Genomic DNA, 21,670 nt, shown 5'->3' with positions numbered 1-21,670 from the left:
TGTTGCATAACTAACTAATCAGAAAGAAGGCTCACATCAGAGAGAACTTGGACATGGTCTAACTTCTGTGTAAGCTTTTGTGCAAGCAAATCAAGAGGAAAGCTTCATACACAAGACGTCTGAATAAGTCCTGTAATGCACTCAAGGCATAGGCTCGGTGTATGTTGAGTTCTTGCTCACTGGAAGGACAGATCCTGAAGCTTGGGCTCCAATACTTTGGCCACCTCATGAGAAGAGAAGAATCCTTGGAAAAGACCCTGATGTTGGGAAAGATGGAGGGCACAAGGAGAAGGGGACGACAGAGGATGAGATGGTTGGACAGTGTTCTTGAAGCTATGAACATGAGTTTGACCAAACTGCGGGAGGCAGTGGAAGACAGGAGTGCCTGGCGTGCTCTGGTCCATGGGGTCACGAAGAGTCAGACACGACTAAACAACTAAACAACAACAACATGTTGAGTTCTTGGCAGAACAGGGAAAACTGATTCAGGCACACTGATTCAGAGGCAGAAATGTGACCTTGTCTCTTAGCAAGGGAAGTTGTTCTGTGGCAAGTGAGGCAGAAGAGAGTATCAGTGCCACATGAAAGTCATTCCACAGGACAGGGTCTGTACAACATTCAATAGGAAAGAAAGACTCAAAGGACTTGCAGACTCCAGTCACTTTGATGTAATCATCCACATCTTAATTACTTTATGCAGCAAATCTTGGCCTTAAAAAAAAAAAACCCACCACGGTTCACACTTCTGCTGGGTTCTTATATAACCAGCTGCAATTGTCTAGTGTCTGTGGCTAATTGGACAGCTATTCTGTTCATTAAAGTATCAGTGTTGCTTTAGCACTGTTCATTTGAAGAAATTATGTCAGCTAACAGACAGAAAATTTATGAGGCTCTGAATATATGTGCTGGGGGCCACCTTGTGTCCTAAAATCATACTGCAATGTGTAGTAACACAAGATGGATATGCATACTGGGTGGCAAGGGGTATATACAAGGGGCAGTAATAATGTCCATGGCGTATGTGTTCAGTAATATTGCTTTAAATCCTGGTTTATAACCCTAATGTAGCAATCAATATGGCTGATAGTCTAATTAGTATTGTTAAGCAGGATGATCTTGCTGGGTGCCACTGACAAGTATTTCACAATAGGACTCAAAGGAGGGGGATCATTGGTGGAATGGAGAAGAGAAAATACATTACAATAAGAGAAATTCCAGCGAGAATTTTTGTCACACTTCAAAATGTCTACAGTCTGGTGGGGAAACCCACTTAAGACTCTAGAAATGGATCGCTTTTGCTCATCCCCTCCTAAATTCACGGCAGTAGGAGGGGATGAAGATGACGCAAGTCTTCTTCTTTGTTTTCTTTTTCCCATCTCTACTTGACAGCTTCATGGGGGAAAAGAGAAAGGGACTTGAATAACCTAATAGGCCATTTTAACTAAATCATTGTTCCATCAGGAAAGCCAAGATTTGAGTGCTGCTCTGGTGCCAGACAACCTTACCCAGAGGGTTCCTATTTATCATAATGCTATGATGGAGTTTGAATTGACATTTTATGTCGCTCCTCTGGCAATGCCTGGAGCTTTCCTCTACACTCCAACATTGACATAAAATCTTTCCTTTTCCTGAATGGAAGTAGAGCACCTGCTCCTTAAGATTATCGGTAACTCCATTCAGCTACACCAACTTTTCTTTTCTTTTGACTACGGTATGTATGTGTGTGTGCGGAGGAAACTAGAAATATCATAAAAGTTTAGTAGCACAGGTCCAGTTCTCATCCTCATCCCCCCCCCCCCCGGTTAGATATATAACTGTCAGACGCAATGTGGGATGTAGAACAGTGAACATGGATACAGAATTAGGTGCTGGGGCTCAAAGCATCCACACCAGGGGACTTCAGAAGCACTGAGCCAGGAATTTCCCAGAATGAATCACAGTATTCTGTCATTCCACCTGCAGTGAATAGACAGTTAAGCAGAACTTCATGTAGAGAACTGGGAAAAAAACAGCACCTGCCAGTGTGCTATTCTCCCGCACCCAAAAAATGTGCTCCTGCAAGCGGGATATGATTTGCAAACTTACAGAATAATTGGACATCTGTTTATGGCCACTTTTACCGGTGGTGCTGAGGAAAGCTTTATTTTAGTATTTAATTTGGAGGATGATTATTTTTAAAATGTCAAATTGTAGCCCCTAGGAATATGGTTATTACAGTCAAGTGATCAAGCAGATAGTTTTTTCCCCTCCCACTTGGTTTCTCATTACAGGTGAGGCATTGCTTCCAAATGACATCATTCTGTTATGTCAGAGAGCTGCCTAGTACCAAGTCCAGCATTGTCTGACATCACTCCTCCAGGTTTTCAGAAGGGGGTCTTTTTCCTGTCAGCTTGATGCCAGAGATTGAGCCCATTGCATTATGCATGCAAAACATGCACATTCCCATTGATGTGGACCCTGATGCTGATCATGATCTTCAGCAGATAAAGATACGATGTTTCTTTGTTCTGCCCCGTACCAGATCATTGCAGATGGCATCGTTCAAGGAGCAAAGGAAGCAGAAAACTTTCAAAATGCTTCAAACAAATAGTTGTGGACAGAAAATTCTGAAATTCTCTCTTGTGGAATCAGCATTGCCAGTTTGAAAATGTATTGATTTCTGCCATTGAGCAGAAAGGATGAATTAATAAGATGAGCCTGTGCAAAAGCATTCCATTATCGCAGATCTGGAAAGCGTTCAGATACTTTAGCAAGAGGGGAAATGAACAGAACAGATCCATGTATTACCAGAAACACATTTGTGCCAATCTGTGCCTTCATTAGAAGTGCAGCAATAAATGTGACCATGTAAATGAGCAACGTAATATTCATTTTACCTACCCTTCACATCCTGTAAAACGAATAGCTAAAATAAAAGAGAACCCAGTGCATCTTAAAATGCACTGTGTTTCCTCCACAACACAACTGTAATTAGGTGACTAATGTACACCCGATTGTGCAGACTTCTACCAGATTTTAATGTTGTCATTGTTATTCTAAAGAATTCCATGCACTAGCAAAACAAGACACCTTTGTGAATTTACTGCTTTGCAGTGTTCTTACAACATCAGCTAATTCTGGCAATCAGGAGTAATAAAACTGCCTGTGATGGTTATGTAGCAGCTTATGTGTTCTAGGTTTGAACAGAGTCATAAAGTGTCGTTTTCCTTTTTAAATCTTACTAATGGTAATAGCAAATCATTTCGAAGAGGGAAAATTATCATTGTTTGCTTGCCCAAAATGAGTGGAATTCTTATGCAAGTTTTTGTTCATTTCTTCCATGAGATAAAGGATTATTCAAAGTCCTGGAACATACCAGACTCAGAAAAGTGTACAGCAGCTTTACCCAACTATGGGTTCATCCACACTTCTGTTTGGTCCATGGATTGTGGCCATGCGTCCAAGAGGTTTGTCTCTTGTCCCACTGGTTTAACTGGAAAAACCTGCTGTTTACTGCTGAATCAGAGCAAATGTCAATCAAGTTTCCTGTGGACTGTTTGTTCCAATTCAGCCGGAAACGGGTTATTCCTGGGGAAAGTGGTGGGACAAAAGGAAAACAGCTCGGACATGTGCCTAGAAGTCGTGGACCAAAGAGAAGAAATCCCAGACAAGAGAAGTTGTGGGTGAGCCCTTAGTGCCCTCCAGATGTTTTGGATTACAATGGACTTGGGGTGCATTATTTCAATGCCATAAGGCAGCCTTCTCCAACCTCGTGTCTTCCCGGTCTTTTGCATGGCAGCTCACATCACCCTCAGCTGCACTGCCTGAGGCTGATGGAGGTTCTAGTCCAAAACATCTGGATGGCACCAGCTTGCAGAACATGAGATGATGTATCACGTGCTGCAAATTTTCCCCACTCCTACTCCACATCTCCGGCTACTGCTTGTGGGGAAAATACATGCCACATTCTGTTTCTAATCGTTGCTAAGAAAGAAGAGAAGATGTGAGACTGCTGTTTTTTTAAAAAAATATAATTATTAAAATGCAAAATTAAGCACAAAACAAAATCATGGCAGAAAACAAGTATGAAATGTTGAAGCAGGGGGCAGAGACATCAGCAATACATTCCAGACTGTTGAAATAAGAGAGAGTATAATAAATTATAAAAATAAAAACACCATTGACATGGATATTCCTTATTTTCCAGAGTTATGAGCTGCCTTTCCAGCAAACCTTAGTTTGTGACGCTCTGCACGTATTCCTACTTTATTGTATTATCCACAGACATTTATAGGACAGGGGTGGGGAGCAGGAGATTGGTGATGTTCTGCATAATTAATGTAAACAATAAAATCATACCGAACAGAAAGAAATTTCTCTTTCCTTTTTTGACCTCTAGAGTTTCTCTGCTTATTTGTTAATTTTTCTAGCAAGGCTGATTCCTATGTCTTCGTGTACCAGCAAGAAGTGTGTGTTCTGGTGAGGTCCCTCCAAAAAATCAGGCTATAAGTCGATCTGGCCACATTTAGCTTACGGATAATCAACTCCTTACAGCATAATCCTTTATTATCTTCTTCAAAGATGTTTAGAAGAGCCAGTTGTAGCGTGGGTGTTATGGGTGTTAGTGTGGGCGTTATGTTACAATTTGCAATTGTGTTAATCTCTTGAAGCACAGAAAACCAGGACTTATTCATATATTGTACAAATATTTTCTATAAAAGATGCATATAGAATATGTATCTTGCTGGTGAGTGCACTGCAAAGTGTGAATTTTACATAAACGCCTTTCCCTTATGTGAAAAGTGTGCATAAATGCAACAGAAAGGCCTGGAATGGCATGGAAAAGACCTGTTATTCAATGTTACGCAAATAGGACAGAAGCAGTTTCTCAGTCCTTCCCTATCGCAGAAAAAGGGGGGGAAGAATGATGCCACCCCTTTTTCTTTCACACCAAATCATCACTTGAGGAGCATCCCATCTAAAGTAGTTTCCTTGCACTTGCCAGATGTTCCCAGTGATAAAACTAGGTCAGCTCTCTGTTAATAATGTGTCTCTTCCGTGAAAGAACGCCATTATTACCTTTGTGTTTCTTGAGAATTTTAAAAACAAAGTTCCATCATTGCCTTCCCTGAAACATAGGGCCCAGCATACTGAAACATTTGAGTTCCTATCTTAGGGCTTCACCAGACTGGTGATTTATTGTGGATGTGTTCTGCAATGTGATACCGATGCAATAATGATCTAACATGTTAGTGATGGATTTATTCTGAACCATCTACACATCAATTAATTGTTGTGTTTGCTTCCAAAGGGCTGCTGCATTATTGCTGTCTAAAACAGCACTCTTATGCTATAATGCAATAGAAGTGGGACCAAAAACAACAACAGAACATTTGTAGTAGGAAAAGTTACAGGATTTTTTGCAGGAAGCTATGAGACGTGTCCCAATTGGAAACAAAACAGTACAGGTATATCCATTCGGAAACCTTAGCACAGGGGTAGGCAACCTGAGGCCCGGGGACCAGATGCGACCCAATCACCTTCTCAATCCGCTCGCGGACGGTCCGGGAATCAGCGTGTTTTTACATGAGTAGAATGTGTCCTTTTATTTAAAGTGCATCTCTGGGTTATTTGTGGGGCCTGCCTGGTGTTTTTACATGAAAAGAATGTGTGCTTTTATTTAAAATGCATCTCTGGGTTATTTGTGGGGCATAGGAATTCGTTCATTTTTTCCCCAAAATATAGTCTGGCCCCCCACATGGTCTGAGGGACAGTGGACTGGCCCATGGCTGAAAAAGGTTGCTGACCCCTGCCTTTGCAAAAGGCAGGTACAAAAAAAGAAAAGAAACAGGAATTGCATATAACCACCCTGACAGCATCATGAGCACAAATCATCATCAATAAAGAACAAAAAATGATTTCTAGAAGGACCTTTAGGGCAATGACTCGTAAGGTTGGTTAATTACTTCTTCGTGTGTTCCCTGAGAAAAGGACCACAGGGCTCCTTTAGTATACAGTACTAGTTAAATGATCTCCTTTAATATTTTTCTTCTTTTGTGCTGTTTCCCGTGCAATTTCCCACAAAATTGTAACTGTGAAGAAGATAAAAAGGCAACATGATTCAAAGCTGTGTGTGAGAGTGTTCATGCAAGCATAAATGTATTGTTAATTTCCTGCAATCTATGGTACCGTGAAGGTTCTTTATTAAGCAAGAGAACTGCTTGCGTCTTGGCTTCCAGGTATAATAAATCAGTCCTGGGTTTCAAGTTCATCATTCCTCTTAAAAGCAAACTGAAGTGATTGGTTGCAATCAGTATGGGAGAAAAACAGAGTTACCCTAGATAAAGGTAGCGGTTTTCACATACTCTGGGGACCCCTTAACTATGCAAAAATATATATACTTGCATACTAAGAGGGAAATACATTTACTTTCCTTTTTATAAAAGCCTGACCTATGAGCTTCCAGGGCAAATGAAATGCTGAGCTCTCCAGTCCATACCACATCAATGCTCCAAACTGATCTCATGTTATGTAATTTCAACAATAATCAGCTGTACCATCCTCACCGGAAGCAAAGGGACACCTGTGTCAAAGATCAAATAGAATACTCTGCCCATGCCTCTTTACAGCAGTGTTGGTTAAATAATGTGAGTCACCCATATAGCTAAAGAAGTGTACAGAACTATGCAGATACGGTGAATATATCTGAGCTTGCTCTGGTCCCTCCACCACTGCCTTAAAAGGTTTCACGGAGCCTTTGCAAGGTGAACGTCACAGAGAAGTTTCTTGCATCATTGTGAAAAGAGAAACTACGTATATCTGCTTGGTTTCTTTGCATCACCAGTTGTTAAAGGCAGGCCTTTGAGGCACAGGGAGTTCTTGAGATGCTCCTGCTGATACGAGCTATCACACAATGCAATTTTGCAACAAAGCAAAATTTGTCTCCATGACAGCTTTCTGACGCACCAAATTTGCCGTCATTAGATAATGAGGTCAATGTAGATTACATTTTACCCAGACTCTCCTGAATCTGCTATTCTAACTGTCTGCACTGGAGTAAATTCTGTCCTCTTGTCAAGACTGAAGAGGCACAAGATGGGGTCTAAAAGCTTGGTTGATATAAGCCCCACTTTTAGGATCAGGTTGTTAATCTTTTGAGCCTATTCTGTAAGTGTTCAGCAAATCTGATTGCCCTTCACTTGACTTTTTCCAACAGAGACCCGTCCTTGCATTTATGTACGCAAAATTGTACAATAATGCAAAATTCTGATGCAAAATAGCTTATCAGATTTGGTGACATAATGAAGTCGGTTGGCAACAGTTCTCCAGGATTTCAGACAGAAGTCTTTTCAAGCCATGCCTGGAGATGCTAGGGATGGAACCTGGGATCTTCTGCATGCAAAACATGAGCTCTGCCCCCAAGCTATAGCCCTTCCCTAAGCAGAGCATTAGGGTATAAAAAGAACATTGTGGGAAAACTGGAAGAATAATAGCTGGGGTGTATTCCAAAATTAACACTCCCCGCCCAATAGAATCATAGAATTGGAAGGTCCACAATGATCATTTAGTCCAGTTCCCTGCAATACAGGAATCTTTCACCCAACATGGGGCTTGAACCTACAACCCTGAGATTAAGAGTCTCATGTTCTACCAACTGAGCTATCCCTCAGGGGTTGCTAGGCTTCAAGCCTCTATCTATGCAAGTTTTCCACATGCAGAAGTGACTTCCTGCAACACCAAGAAAAGAAGTCAATAAATCTAATATACAAGATCTTAAGGGAAGAAGAAGAAGAAGAAGAAGAAGAAGAAGAAGAAGAAGAAGAAGAAGAAGAAGAAGAAGAAGAAGAAGGTTTCAAAATCTCTAGATTGATTTTTGCAACTACCTGAACATGATTTCATAGAGAAAGCACCTTGTGCCATAATTAAAATCAACAGAGAATAATACTGTACTACAGAGAATAAAAAAATTCCTTCAGTAGCACCTTAAAGACCAACTAAGTTTTTATTTTGGTATGAGCTTTCGTGTGCATGCACACTTCTTCAGATACAGAGAGATATTTTGAATCAAAGCCTAAAGTATTTCATGAATATATGATGGAGGTGCTCAGGAAGGATACCATTTAATACAGATGGTATCAATTAAATTGATATCATGATGGGGGGGATTCCTATGTTCTAATTTCTAATTAATTCTCTGCCCCACATAATAAATATTATGGGTACCCAGGACTATCAGATGAATTAAGGATGATTAGAAGGTATTGTTGAGATGAATAGCTCAACAGCTGTCAGAGCATAGTCTCCCTGAATAAAATAGAAGAATATATATTTGATTATAATAAAGCCCACAAATAGGCCAGGATTTCCCAAGATTTGAGTATCAATTCCAACACCTTTATTGGCATATATATATAATATAAAAACAAAGACAAAACATACATCACATATAGGTCATTAGTATAAATAGTCACTCTACATCATACAGAAATAATGGAGCAGGAGGAGGGAAAGGCACACAAGGGATCCTCAGCTATCATTGTTGAAGGCTAGATGTAATGATTTTAATTACATAAATTCTGGACAAGTAGTGGGCCATAATTCTGGTAATTTCGGGGAAGTCATCCCTCAACAAGAGCTGGACCACTGTTTCCTTGTTGGGGAGGGTTCCAGGTCTTGTAAAGGATAGAGGGGGGCCAAAGTCGAAAAAATTGGAAAGGGGACAGTCCAGAATCATGTGAGCCATAGAGGGCTGGCCACAAGGGCATAATCTATTCCAGTAAGGGATGCCTTTGAGTCTTCCGGCTAACACAGAGGATGGAAAAGCATTTAGGCGGGCCAACATAAATATTCTGCGATAAAAAGGAGATACCAGGTCATATAAATAATTAGGTATCAATCCTTGGTGCGGCGGCAGCCCCAGGAAGGCAGGCGAGCATACTAGAGGTTGGGCAGGATGAAGTTTCTGGAATTCGATATCAAGCAGTCTCTGCTTAATAAGAGTAAAGATGTATGAGTCCTCATATGTCAGGAGGGAGTCCACTGGAAGGCCTAGTTGCCTCAGTTTGTTGGAAATATTAGAAAACCATATAAAGCTGTGGCTGTCTTTCAGAAGATAGGATATCAGGCTATCTGGATCGGTATTAAAATGAATTTTTAGCCAATATTTAAGAGTAATAATCCAACCTCTTGTCTCAAGAAGGTGTTGGCCCAATTCTGCACAGATAGCCAGGTATGGCACACATTTTGGTACTCCAAGAATTTGCCGAAAGAAGGATGATTGGACTCCTTCTACTTTGTTGTTAAAGCTGGATATCCATAAGGGGATCCCGTATAGAAGCTGGGAGGCAGATTTTGCCTTATAGGCACTGATTGCTGCAGGTACAAATTGATTCCCACCAAGGAAGTGAAAACGCTTGATTTGTGCAATAGAGCATCTTGCTAAATTAATTGTTCTATTGCGATGGGTCGCCCATTTTAAGTTATAGTGAAAGGTGACACCCAAGTATTTATAGCATTTAACTTGCTCCATTTTTTGGGTTCCAATCAACCAGTTGAGTGGACACCAACTTTTAGAGAAAACAAGGATCTTTGACTTGGAGTAATTAATTGCTAGGTGATTCACTTCACAATAATTGGAGAATGCTCTTAGATATCTTTGTAGCCCAACTCTGGAATAGGAGAGAAGAGCAGTATCATCTGCGTACAAGAGGGTAGGGATTGCTTTGGTATCTAGTCTGGGAGGGTGGCCATTTACAGCAGATAAATGATGTTTCATATCATTTAAGAATAGGTTGAACAAGTGTGGGGCAAGTATACAACCTTGTTTAACCCCTTTGGTGATTGTGAAGCTGGTAGATAAATGACCATCAAGGGGAAACTTCACCTGACCTTTAGTGTTGGTATGTAGTTTTTTAATTAGACAGAGTAAGCGGGTTTCCATCCCAGTAGTTTTCAATTTATCCCATAATAGTCCTCTAGGTATTGAATCGAAAGCGCACTTTAAATCGATAAAGGCCACAAACAGCTTCCCCCTATCCGATTTCGTGTATTTTTCAGCTAGGGATGCCAATAATAGACAAAGATTTGAGTATATATGCCCCCCACCCACTGAAGAAGTGTTTTAGGTCCTAATTTAATCTAAGGAGAATTTCTAACCAAACTTCAGTTTATGGTTGAGAGGGAGTAGGAAAACTTTATGTGATCATCAAAGTTAACCTCACCTTAGGGTGGAACAATACTATACTTCAGATTTGCAGTGTCTATAAAGTATTCTTTTTGAAATGGACTTGATAGGCACATTAGAGGATCCCCAGATAAATCTATAAAGCTTCACTGTTCTTCCATCTGCCTGGTTTTCCTGTTTATTCTGAAATGCAGTTTTATATCTGTCTTCCCAGACCTTTATTAGGACGAAGGAGATGATGCCAGTAAAACCTATGCATGCAGCTTTCCTACCATGAAAGGAGCATGGTAAGAAATATTTAGTGTTCTGACATAATTTTTGTCATCTCTCTATGCTTATTTTTCCTGTTTATTAGTGTTGCCCAGCTTGAATCACTTGAATTTTTAAAGTATAGGTGTTAGTATCCTGGATCCTGCCCAGATCACAATCACATTGGCTTTTAATTGAGAGTAAGGAAAAGATCTTACTTCAGACAGAAAAAAGATATCGGCTCAGCAACAGGTCACAGCAGCCACTATACTCAGGCTAGATGATTAATGAAGCATAGGACTAACTATGGTCCAGCTGTTTGAGGCAGCTGACCCGCTTTCAACCCTCATGCAATGAAACAGACCACACTCTGAAGTAAGTTTTAAAATGATTTACTTACTTAATCCAATGCCACAATCATGTACTACCTTCATGCAACAATAAGAACATGCAGGCAAATGTTATTGGGTAAAAAGATGTAGCAAAGGTAACCTCAGACACATATCTGAAGCAGAGAGATAAGTTGAGGCATGTCTGCCTCTGTTGCTTGAGTATGAAAGGATGGGGAGGGGAGAGAACAGGAACAGGAAACAAGCCTTACTTCTCAGGAGAAAAGGGGATGTGACATCACCAGGCATACTGTAGCAATCATAGAATCATAACATCAGCTGTTCCTAAAAGCTTGGGGAATCATAAACTGAGAGCTGATTAAGTTAGAGCAGATTAATCTTTCTGTCTGTTTGAATGGGCTGTTTCTGTATTTTAATTTGCTCCATTATTTCCTATGGTTAATAATAATTATTATTATCCTTCTCTTCCCAGCAGAGGCACATCTGGCAAGGTCATTTTTCAGCAAATGCTCAAGATGCACCTCTTTAACCTAGACTTTGACACCTGAGATGTATATTATTAGAATCCATTAGATTTTTGTGATTGCATTGTGCATAACTGTAGATTTTTAAACTGCTTTTAATGTTGCATTTTAAATTGTGGGACTATGGGGTGAAGGGCGGGCAATCAATAACAATATTAAGAATAAAATAGGAGCTACAATGCACGCATAAAGCTCTTTTTTAAAAGTAAAATTCTGCTATTCAGAATAAGAAGTTTGTGAATATCAGCAAAGATGGGCAAGAGTTGCCTGTCAATGAACACAAAGAACAATAGCCTACTTAGTCATAGTCAGAGTAGACCTATTAAAATATATGAACTAAGAGTAGAACAATTTACCCCAACTTGATGGTTGATTTCCATGTTGGTATGACTAACATTGACTATCACTGAATAAATCAGTAATAAGGAGACTGATTTTCTTTGGTTCAAACATTTCTAGTCAAAACCGACTAACCTCATAAACTTCATGGGTTTCAGCAATGAGAAACCTTGGTGTAGACTCTAATGTTTTATGGCCTCTTTGGGGGAAAAGAGAAACCACACCCACACCACAATGTGTTTCTAATGGACTCTTCACAGTATACCTCTTGACCTAGAGGGGCAGGCATGAAGAATTAATTACTCCCTTTAAAATGTGCTAATACTGTATCTTACACATTTTATCTTGGAAGGCCGCCTGCATCTAAAGTGAGCTACATACCTTCACTTTTCAGCAATGCACTGAATCCACAATAGTATCTTGTTTTGATGTCATTATTATTACTATTATATTGAGGAACTAGTGTAATTCAGCCCGTTGAGTAAACGGGCGCTAGAACATCCCGGGGTTTGGAGAATAAGAATGAGGAAGAAAGGAAGAATAAGAATGAGGGAGAGGAAGAAAGATGGGAAGGAAGAAAAGAGGGAGCAGGAGAGATAGAAAGGGAGAAAGAAGGAAGGAAGGAGAGGGAAAGAAAGAATACGAATGAGGGAGAGGAAGGAAGGAAGGAAGGAAGGAAGGAAGGAAGGAAGGAAGGAAGGAAGGAGGGAGCAGGAGGGAGAGAGGCAGGAAAGAGGGGAGAGAAAGAAGAGTAGGAAATAAGGAAGGGAATAAAGAAGGAAATAAAAAGAAAGAGGGAGAGAAGATAGAAAGGGAGAAAGAAGGAAGGAAGGAGAGGGAAAGAAAGAATAAGAATGAGGGAGAGGAAGGAAGGAAGGAAGGAGGGAGGGAGCAGGAGGGAGAGAGGCAGGAAAGAGGGGAGAGAAAGAAGAGTAGGAAAGAAGGAAGGGAATAAAGAAGGAAATAAAAAGAAAGAGGGGGAGAAGATAGAAAGGGAGAAAGAAGGAAGGAGAGGGAAAGAAAGAATAAGAATGAGGGAGAGGAAGGAAGGAAGGAAGGAGGGAGCAGGAGGGAGAGAGGCAGGAAAGAGGGGAGAGAAAGAAGAGTAGGGAATAAGGAAGGGAATAAAGAAGGAAATAAAAAGAAAGAGGGAGAGAAGATAGAAAGGGAGAAAGAAGGAAGGTAGGAGAGGGAAAGAAAGAATAAGAATGAGGGAGAGAAAGAAAGATGGGAAGGACGGAAGGAAGGAAGGAAGGAGGGAGCAGGAGGGAGAGAGGCAGGAAAGAGGGGCAAAAAGCAGTGCCGCCATGTTGCTGTACCCCGCGAGGACCCCACCCTCAGATCAGGGGCTGCCCGTGCGAATGCCTGGCTGCCTGCTCGCGCCGCCTCGGACGCCGCGTCGCCGAGGGGGAAGGAGGCGGGCGGCACAGAGGACAGGGAGAAGGGTCGTTTTCGGTGCCGGGTAGGCAGGCATTCAACAGGTGGAACACTCCATAAAAAATAAAAATAAAAGCGCAGCCGGGAGAGGGGCGGGCGCCAACGGCTTTCTCTCCCCTCCGCCCCAAATGCTTTAATTTCCCCTCAAACGCGGCGATGAGAGAGGGGAGCGCTGGCGGCAGCGGCAAGGCCGGATCGTAACCCCGGCGCTTGGCTATAGGAAAAGCCAGGGCCGCGGCCGCCACTTCACGCCGCGCTGCCCGGAGAGGCAGGCACAACGGGCGGGTGGGCGGGAACGGAGGGGAAGCCCTGGGACCCACGGCGCACATCCCTGCCGGTGGAGGGTGGAGGCGGCTTCGTGTGACTTGCGGGAAGGAAGGACGACGTTCGCAGGGCAGGGGGAGTCGGGAGGTGGCTGAGGGGAGAAGCGGCGGTTGCCGCCGCCTCACAACACACCACCCGGAGAGGTGGGCACAACCAGCGGCCGGGCGAGAACGGAGGGGAAGCCCTGGGACCGCGCAGGCGTCGCCTCCGTCGCCGCCTCCACCGGCGGGGATGTGCCCCAAGGGCCCCAGGCTCCCCCGATGGACTACCGAGCAGCTGAAGAGGCCGAGCGCTAAGCAGGCGGGAGAATGGGGTGCGGAAAGATGGCGGCGCCGGCAGGGCCCACAGCAGCAGCAGCCGCTCTCGAGCGTGAGGCTGAGGAGAAGCTGCCAGTGGCTCGTTTACTGAGTTCTGGTTCTCTTCATCGGTGGGGAAAGCGCGCGGTGTGTTCGTTCCAAGTCTCTGGTCCAATCCCTGTGTCCCTGGGGCACATGCGCAGTTGCCCAGGGACACACGGGACAGCTTGGACGCAGGGACAACTTGCAAATTATTATATAGGATTGCTAGGGATAAGAATAGCTTACTGCGCTTTGTATGGTAACACATCACAGCATTTCCTGTCAAAACTTAAAGAGCATTTTCTTGTCTTCCATACACTGGCAAGAACTACAAAATGCACATCTGGCAGTTTCGGAAGCTATAAGCACACCACTCTAGAAATATTCCTTACTCATGGTTTCCTAGCAATGTTCTTTATGCTTTTGAGTGGTATTGTTATTACTGTTTTCAAATGGAATATAAGGTTTGGATCCTAAGTAAATTTGAGGCAGGGGTCACCACTGTGGCATGCATGGGCATACATGTGCCTACAAAGTTCTTCCCTGGAGCCCAGCCGCCCAGAGTGGCTGTGGAAACCCAATCAGATGGGCGGGGTATAAATAATAATTTCTTCTTCTTCTTCTTCTTCTTCTTCTTCTTCTTCTTCTTCTTCTTCTTCTTCTTCTTCTTCTTCTTCTTGCAACAGGATATGCTGAGGCGTATGCTACGCATATGTGGTGCCACAGCAGTTTCTTTCATTTGAAAATGTTCCGCCCAAAATTAGTGACCCCAAGTAAGGAAATGTATGGTAAGGCTTTCAGGGTACAAAGGGCTGCAGGGAAATGAGGAATTGGTGAAAGTCTCTTCCACTTCCACCATTGGGAGCATTCATGAAGGGGTGCTCCCTCTAATGGAAAGGAACTCAATATCCCAGCCTGTATGTTAGCTGCATAAAATATTGCTGCAAGACTGTACTTCTCTCACACACATTTGCATTGTAAAGTGTGAGGCTGCTATAAACAAGAGTTCAGACATCCCATGTAGACAGGGCTTTCAAAGAATGAGTCATTCACTTTTCTGCAAGTTACACAAACACGGCACATCCAAATCAGCTCTTGCAAGAGAATAATGAACACCTTCAGAGCATCTTTTCATCAGCAGTTTTTCAAGCCCATCACAAGCTTTATGTCATTAAGTCTCCCAATATGTTTGCTGTGATACACCATTCATGCCGTTATAAAGGTGGTTGATATTAAAAAAGGTTGAACTTGTTCACATGAATGATTGAGATAATAATGAATCCCCCCCAAGAGACAACCTATTGTTTCTTTGTGGCATTGTCATGGCACATAATAGCAGATCTTGATTAAGATTCATGATTAAGTCTCCAGCAGGATTGTAAATTTTGCAGTGCTGTCAAGAAAAAAGATTGACTTTGAAGAAGGTTTGATCAGAATTTGGTTCATCGGGACCCAAAGAAAATTCAGGAAGGACAAGCCATTCAAGGGTTCTTCATAGGGGAGCAGGGTTGTGGCAAATTCATCCAAGTCAAGGGTAGGAATGGCAGTGCCAAAATCTCTCCTCCAATTTTCTGAATGCTTTATTCCATTTTTCAGTCTGTTTTTTTAGAGTGCTTGCAATTTCCTCCTTTGAGAAGGGCAGAAGAACCTCAGAGATGTTAATGTGAAAGGTGCATGCACAACCACACAACAACATGGGGACTGTTCCTCTCCCGCCTCAGAGCACCGCACCAAATTGGACAACATACTTTCCAAATGCAGGAACTTCACAAAACTCTAATAGCAGCAGACAGGACATTCTTCATGCCTTCAGGTCTTGTTAAGAACTCAGTTCAGCAGAAACGTTCAACACAGTCAATCTGCATAGCTATCTCTCTGCCAATTGGAACCATACATCTCGAAACAATTTAAGAAAAGGAAAGCGACCCATTAATCTTTGGGCTCAGGATTATTCTGCTGTAAGAAAAACACAGGAGCTAATCAGTTCTTGCTAGGAAAACATGTCTGCTTGGAATGGATAAAGTCAAGCCTGTAGTTCAATGAAATTCAAGCTCACAATTCTCTTCCTCTCTTTCCTCATTCTGCCACGATTTATTTTTTTTAAAAGAGCTACTTGTGGCATTTCCACAGTAAAAGCTAGTGCAGATTGTCCAACAGAGGTAGTCAGTCTGTGATAATAAATGAAATGCTACCTTCTTCAATACCTATAGCTTCCCACCTGAAGCTGTGGCTAAAGGAGATATGTGAATTTTTATCCATTAATCTAAATAAGTAGGCTAAAATCTCCCAGAATACTTCTTTGCTGGGGGGAAAAAGTCTGAGATTTTCTATTTCTCAGCTCCTACCCCACCAAGAAGATCACATCGCAGAATTTTCTCTATTGTCCACCTTTGTCATGTGTGTGTGTTTTAACCACCATTCCTCCTATCTCCACAATGTCTCAGAGTGATTCTAGGTCTGATAAATTGTGGAGGCTACAAAATGGTGACCAGATCAGTCTATATTTTAAAAAACACACAACAAATGGGGAGCGTTAGAGGAAAAAGTCGTGCTACTGCCATTGCTAATGGTGGGCTCCACCTCTGAAAAGCTGTTCGATAATTTCTCCTTCCCTGGTAGAAGCAATTAAGCACATTTGCAAAGCTAAACAGAGTCTGATATGGTTTCAGATTGGATGGGGAACCACGTATTGAGATTCCTTTATTGCAGATGACCCTCTTGGTCCCTTCCAACTCTATGATTCCATGAAAGATGGGGATCCCTCAAATGTAACTGTTGTAGTAGCTAATCAGGTTCAGTGAGGCTCATTCTGGGAATGGAATGAAACTATTCTATGAGTTGCTGGGCTTTCTCTAGATGGTAACCTTACACATTTCCAACAGCACCTGGTAGACTTGGAGGCTGAAAAATCCCCCAGGAAAAATCTACCATTTTTGCCACCAGTGCTCCCTTGATCTGTCCAAGAGGCCATTTTTGTGGACTGCTCAATCACTATTATGGCTGCCATTGTCCCATTTACTCATGAGGAGTGACAGTGTAGACTGATCTGCATGTATTGAATCATTCTGTAGCTCGAATAGCACTGAATCTCTTTTAAAAAAACTAACATCCCTGTTTCCACAATTGGAGGTACAATATTTGGGTTTGTCTGTTTTTCTCTACTTCCATTTTGCATGTGAATGCTAAGACTTGGTTGCATGTGGACTTTACTGATGTCCCCACTGACCTGTTGCCCATATTGCTTTGTGAATATGAGCCATTATCTTTCGGTGCATATGGACAGGCTTATCATGGTCTGCAGGAAGTTACAATGAGAAGGATTTTGGCTGATCAGCACAAAGAAAGGCACACAGTTATAATGCTTTAGTAATACCATTATGTTCTTGCTGTTGAGATAAGTTCCTTCAGTGGAACCTGGCTGTGCTTTTTTGTTCATTTGTTTCTTTGTCATTTGTTTTGTATTATATGTTCAGAGTACAATAAGCATTTTTATTATCTGGCAGCAATGAAGCTTTCCTGTAAAACCGGGGGGGGGGGGGACACCAGCATTCTTGTTTATCAGCTATATGGCACTTTTACGGTTCTGCCAAGCATCATAAAATTGCACTCACAGCAGCTCATCCCAGGGTTTCCCAGGGCACATTTTGTCATATGCAATAGTCTTAAATGGAAGGCAAGTTGCTGATTGAGGAAATCGTCAGTGTAGGAGATAGCAAAATACAACACTATTTTGGGGGAAACTTGAAAAAATTGAATTGTCCTTGAATCTCTTTAGTTCTCTTTTAATGGTAGTTAGGCAGCAGATTTCCTCCTTCCCCTGTATTTCCTTTTCTGCTTTGTAGCATCTGTTGAGAGCTTCCCCTCTCTCACTTTTGCTAGAAATTGATGATGCACTCATCTGGTTTCTCAATTATGGGGAAAAAGGCAATTGCTTAAGGGGATCAAGAAGAACCATCCACCTGAAAGGGAGCATTCCTCCTCCTTTCTGCAGTCTAGCTCATTCCCTGCACTGTTGAGCAGACAGGGTAGAGCAGGAGGTATTTGGATCTTCACGTGAATTAGGTTTGGAGAAAAGTATCTGTGAAGAGTTAAGCTCAGGTCCTGCAAGCTGCTGATCACTAGCCTTAGGTTCAGTATCAGGAACTCAGTATAGTTCCTCAGTTCAGTCATTGTGAACTGGGTTGATTCATTCTCATCTGACCCTGAGAACCATATAGTGCATACCTGTGCTTTCAGGTAGGTGCGTCATGAGTTCTAGCTCAGTCACCTGTGCCATAATTCCACAAATAAAGCTCAGAACTGAGAGATAAAATCACCAGTGAAAAATGCTACATAGAAAATGCCCAATGGCAATACAAGGAAACATCAAAAGGGAATCAAAAGAATGTCAAGGTGCATAAAAAATGCAGGGAACCATGTGCCTGCATAGGTCATGTGAATTTGCAGCATCCCCTTTATGAAAAAAAGACCCCCACCAACTGAATGGTAACTTGGTCACAAACATCATTTCATGATACTACAGGATGGTCCCTGCTGCCCTAACATCACCTGGCTGTCAGTATTCCAGAGCACCATGACTGATGTTAGCAATTAAAGAACAAAATGGAAAGAGGCTTTAAACTACTGGAGTTCAAATCTTAAAGACGGCATATGGTGTTGGGCTTTGTGCTACTGAAGCTGGAATTGGACTTATAAAAAAAGGAGTAGAGAGCAAAGAGAAAGAGAGAGAAATGGTTTTTTAAATGGCCACAGCACTCCAGGTCAGAGGATTTCTTTTCATCCTTAACCATGGGAGCATTTGCGAAACAATCCCTACTATCAGGTATAGCATGCTAGGAAAATGATCTATGCAGTTGCAGGAAGATTAGACAAACTCATGGAGGATCAATGAATTTCAGTGGCTGTGGATCATCTGCATATCTGCTACCTCCATTTTTAAGTGTTAGATTTTCATAGGTGTTCCAAGGTTTCTCATCTACACCAGTAGGTGGTCCTTGGTGGAATGTTTCTGTGTTGTGTTTCTTGGCAATTGCTACTCCCCCATCAGTCACTACCTTTTCTTGTTTTGAGCTGGCATACAAGTGTTTTCACAGGAAGTGTGCAGGTGTTACAAGGCTCTAGTTGTCAAGATTTACCCTAGGGTGGGAGTACGCCAGAGTAACTCCATTGAGAGCCATGAAATGTATCTGTGAGTAAATAGGGATAGAATCAAGCTGATACCTGCTTGTTTTGGAGGGCTAGTCCTATAGGGGGCATAAAAGAATACAAGGGAGATAGTTACCCTTCCTTACAGTGCAGGCTCCAAGTCTGGATTCCTGGCTCAAGCAATTCTACCTTGCAATGCTCACCTCTCCAAAAAAGCCATTAGCAATGAATGAAAAGTTGTATCTGTACTGTGGAATTCCAAGTGATGTATTGAAAATAACTATGGGAACCAGATTGCTATTATACTGCACAATCATGTCACACACACACACACACACACACACACACACACACACACACACCTACACCTCTATTCAATTTCCTTTAAAAAAAACACCTTCTACTCAATAAAAAACAAGCAGGAAATACAAATTCAAGAGCTCAAAGTTATCCATAATGGATGGCAGGCATGAGACCATATTATCTCTCATGGGCACAAGACAGATTTCTGGAAAGAGGAAGATACAGCGAAATGTGAAAGGTGCAGATACTAGTAAAGTAACTTGGAAAGCCTGTGAAGTTTGTTTGATAGCAAAATGACTGCAAGGATTCTTTAAGACAAGCAGCAAATGAAGACCCAACAGTCGTTGCAAATTAAAACAAATAAAAACACAAGGATGTAGGATAACATATATTGAAATGTGACAGTAAATCAATGTTATCCTGCAGAAGTCTTATTTCCACAGTTAGAGATCACAGATGGGATTCAAAATAAAAGTCATACAGTACTTTAGGGAGGAAACCTCTCTGTAGCTCCTGGGATATTGGAAAATACTGTCTTTCAGATAAGTGAAATCAGAATTTAAGCAGCCCTGGAATCTGCTAGAAGCCAGCAACAGACACATAAACAAGGGCGTACCCACCATGCGGCAAGTTAGGGCAGCTGCCCTACTCTAGAAGCAGGGCTGGTGGGCAGAGGCGGAGCACAGCCCGGCGGAGCGCGAGTTCGCCATTCCCGCCGCACCGCGCCGCACCCTCCCTCCAGCTCCCCGGCGCACCCTCAGGCAAGGCCAAGCGCAGCGGGGAACCAGGGAGCGCGGCGCGGTGGGCGGGAACGCCGAACTCGCGCTCCGCTGGGCTGGGCTCCGCCTCCGCCCACCAGCCCTGCTGCTAGGGAGGGGCACAGCCCGGCGGAGCGCGAGTTCGCCGTTCCCGCCCGCCGCGCTGCGCCCTCCCTCCAGCTCCCCGTCGCGCCCTCTGGCAAGGCCAAGCGCGGCGGGGAACCAGAGAGCGCGGCGCGGCGGGCAGGAATGCTGAACTCGCGCTCCGCTGGGCTGGGCTCCGCCTCCGCCCACCAGCCCTGCTGCTAGGGAGGGGCACAGCCCGGCGGAGCGCGAGTTCGCTGTTCCCGCCCACTTTGTGGCCCCTCCCCTTCCGTGCCTTGGCCCCTCCCCTTACCCCCCCCCCCTAGTTTTGATCCTGGGTACGCCCATGCACATAAAGAGTGTCTCTGGGCAAATGGAGAATGTCTTTCCCTTAAGCCCTAAATCCCCACACATGGGGAAATAGCAGCCAGATTAGAAGTTGCAACTGCCTGCAAAATATGCTTGAGTTTCATCACCTCTTGCACTAGAAATGAAGTCTTGATTAGTGACTGCTTCTTGCACCTTCCCCTAATGCATCCAGGAAGCAACTTCAAGGAAACCAATCAGCTTATTTAAAATGGGAGGATTGGCATTCTATTCCACTTAAGCATCCACAATCAGCACCCATTTTTGGAGCACCCTATTTTGCACTGGTGAAGAGAGCTGGGAACTGCCACATTGCTTCATTTAGCCCAGCTAAAACACTGAAGGAGAGGATGAAGAGAAAAATCAAATCCCTCCCTCATGATACTCTATGCTTTCCTTGAGAGGTCCATTTCAAAGTTGAGACAAGTGATTCTATAGCATGTTTTCTTCTAAATTGCACAGCATGTTATAGTGGGGGCAATGGTATGGCTCTTAAGGGACACTTGCTGCTGTTACAAGATTCCTTAATAGTTGCTAGGCAACTGTTGCATTTGGTTCACTATGGCCAGGGAGAGCTACTGTTTTCACTGTTTATTGCGGGTCAAAAAATGTTGGGTGCTGGGTTTGCATAAGAGCAATTGAGCATATGCCATCAGTCCATTGAAGGGACAGAGCTGCAGTTCCCAGAATGGCTTAACAATCATTCCTTCTTCACAATGAAGTCGGGGGGGGGGCTCATTGAGGGGATATCCAAACAACTCTCAACACACTTGACAAATTATTTGGGGGAAGCCATGGCTGCTTGAAGTGGTATAATATTGCTTTAACTATGTTCAGCTGCAGTCCTAGACACTACTATTCTCTTGTGGCCCAGCCACTTTGCATCTAATGATGATAGGGCACAAAGTGCAACCTCTGATGCCAATCTTAGGGCTTGGAAGGAGGCAGCTCTTAGGGTATCTTGGTCCCAGACTGTATTGGGCTTTTAGTGCAAGGATTTCGAATGTAACCCAGAACCATACTCTCAGGATTACATGACCCATGTAACAGTACATAACCCCAAGGGACATCTTATGTGGCACATGGAAATGTGCCTTCCTCTTCTTCCTCTCTTGCCAGTATGATGCAGCACCTGTTGCAGAGCAGTGTTACGGCCTACATGATCCAGAGCTTTTTCCAGCTTGCACATTAGGGCTCTCAGATTCATCTCGTTCCAGCAGGAGGACCTTTGCACCTGTTGCTATGAGCTGCTGGCTCAGCAGAGTCGATCATTAGCAGCAAACCATAAGTA

Source organism: Zootoca vivipara, chromosome 5 (assembly GCF_963506605.1).
Source record: "Zootoca vivipara chromosome 5, rZooViv1.1, whole genome shotgun sequence".
NCBI classification, from domain to species: domain Eukaryota; kingdom Metazoa; phylum Chordata; class Lepidosauria; order Squamata; family Lacertidae; genus Zootoca; species Zootoca vivipara.
This window is presented reverse-complemented; position numbering follows the sequence as displayed.